The sequence below is a fragment of the Lathyrus oleraceus genome, chromosome 4, assembly GCF_024323335.1.
Source record: "Lathyrus oleraceus cultivar Zhongwan6 chromosome 4, CAAS_Psat_ZW6_1.0, whole genome shotgun sequence".
Classification (NCBI taxonomy): domain Eukaryota; kingdom Viridiplantae; phylum Streptophyta; class Magnoliopsida; order Fabales; family Fabaceae; genus Lathyrus; species Lathyrus oleraceus.
Window position 1 is genome coordinate 199,059,336 of NC_066582.1, and position 2,567 is coordinate 199,061,902.

Consider the following 2,567-nt stretch of genomic DNA (forward strand, 5'->3'; position numbering starts at 1 on the left):
GAGGATATGGAAGCAGCATATGAGAGAGAGGTCAAGAGGCTTTGTGCATCCCGTCTTCCGGCATCTCGAGCTTCTAGGGATCCATAGGATGTTTATTTTACTTTTCTCTTGTAATAATTGACAATGCTGTACTTATTTGTTTAAATATATTTGATGAGATATTTTCCATATGCGATCAAATGCTCTAAATTTCAAAATTGCAAATAATACCCTAAAAAGTTCCTTGAAATAAAAACAAAGCATATGCACGCATCATTTCGCATAAGCAGGTGTTGTTCTGGTCTTCTTGTCTGTGATCTGACTCTGTGATCTTCATTTATTTTGAAGACAAGCTGACTCATCGGTACTACACCCGAGCTAATTCTGCAAGAGTGATGGATCAACTCGAACAAGAGAATCGTGAGCTGAAGGAAGAGGTCGCCAGATTGAGCGCTCTGATGGAGCAATTCTTGGCTGCTCAGAATCAACCGTCTCCACCTCCTGCAACTCCTCCCCAGAGGACTGTTATTTCTGAGATTGCGTCGTCAACAGTGCCAGCTGCTAGTGCCCATTTTGTGCCGAATGCCATACCGCCCGGGTTTCCTTGGGGTATGCCTCCTGGTTTTATGCCTGATATTCCAGCTCCTACATTTGCTTCCATGCCGGCATCTAGCCCGGTCCTTGCGATGCCTCCTCCTGTCGTGTGTCGCAACCTGAAAAATATAGTGTGCGAAAAAAACAACCAGCGAGAAAGAAATGACAGAAGAGTCGCCACCGTGCGTTATTTATCCCAAAGGAGGGAAAGGAAACACTCGAAGTAAACCTGAAGAGAAGGAAAGGAAAAGACAAGGTCTCGCAACCAAATCTTGGGTTCGGGAGTCGATTATGCGAAGGGAAGGTATTAGCACCCCTACACATCCGTAGTACTCTACGGGATCCACTCTTGTTGTTCTTGTCTAAAGGGTGTGTGTTTATCTAATGTACTATTTACTAAAAGGGTCAAGAGAAAAATGACTCGCACAGATATCGCATCCATTGCATACGTATCTCATCTGAATATGAGAATCAGAGTCTTCGTAGCTCGGCTACCTATGGGTGAAAGAGATGAGTGATCGCCGAGACATCGCGTCTTATGCCTACAAATCTCATCTGGAATGAGAATCAGAGCATAATGTAGTTCGGCTAACTAACGGGAACAAAAGTCTCGATTGCAACTAGGGCAAGAGAAAGGGAAGGTCTCGATCGCAACGAGGGCGAAAACAAACAAAGATTAGTTGTTAGTTGTCAGTCTAACTCGGCAAGACATCGCATCTTGTGCCTACGTATCTCATCTGAACATGAGAATCAGAGTTGCCGTAGTTCGGCTACATAGGGCTTGCCATCTGAACATGGACTTACAAAGGAGGACACCAGTTGTGTCAAAGGAGAGTGGGAAATGTGTCCACATCCTAGCAGTAGGTGTCGCAGCTCGCTGAATCGAGTCTTAGGCAGTTACCTCTTTGCAATAGGATGGATTGACATGCCACAAGATCGGAGACGCACGGAAGGTCTAAAAGAAATGGGGAAGTTCTGCCCTAGAGTTGTCATGCAATATGTACTTAGGCGTTAGGATTTACAAATCTACATTCGGAAAAGCGTCATCTATCTCTACTCAACAATCGTGGCCGAAACATTGTTTTGTATCTCTTAAGACAATATATCTTTCATTTTAAAAGGTTTTTGATTGGTCACGCGGCGGCGAGAAAAAGAGTTTGATTGGTTGGATGTGCTTTGAGTGATGGCGAGAACTAGGATTGGCGAGATATACATCTTGAATCCTAGCCTCAGGAGTGCATGGTATACACCATGTTCCATTTCCATCTTTATTTGCAAAAGTGTTTAATAGGGATTAAGTATTTTTAGGTTTGATTGAGAAAGGGTTTGAAGAAACCGCATTGACAATTTTAGACGATGGCGAGAGCTAAGATTGGCGAGATATACATCTCGAATCCTAGTCTCAGGAGTGCATGGTATACACCATGTTCCATTTCCACCTTTATTGAAAAAGTGTTAAATAAGAATTAGGTATTTTGAGTTTTGTTGTGAAAATGACTTGACCTAGATCAAGTATTGATGGACGTTTGAGAAAGATTTGAATGAGTGTTTGATAGAGCAAAGTGGATAAATTGGATGATGGCGAGAGCTAGGATTGGCGAGATATACATCTCAAATCCTAGTCTCAGGAGTGCGTGGTATACACCACGTTCCACTTCCATCTTTATTGAAAAAGTCTTGACTATGAATTAATATTTTTTGAGTTTTTATTAGAGAAAATGGCTTGACGTTGAATCAAGCATTTGATGAAAGTTTGAAAAAAAAGGAATAGAATAGGAGGGCGAAATGAATTGATTTGTTTATTGAGAAAATACTCGACGTTGGATCGAGTCATATTTTTGTATTTTTTTCAGAAATGGTGGATTTTACTCTTTGGTTAGTGTCTAAAACAAATAGAGAAATAAAACAATACAACATTATATACACATTGGGGAAGTGGGGTACATTTTGTCAAATGGGGATTCAAAATCATGAAATAATTAGATCAGGCCCAA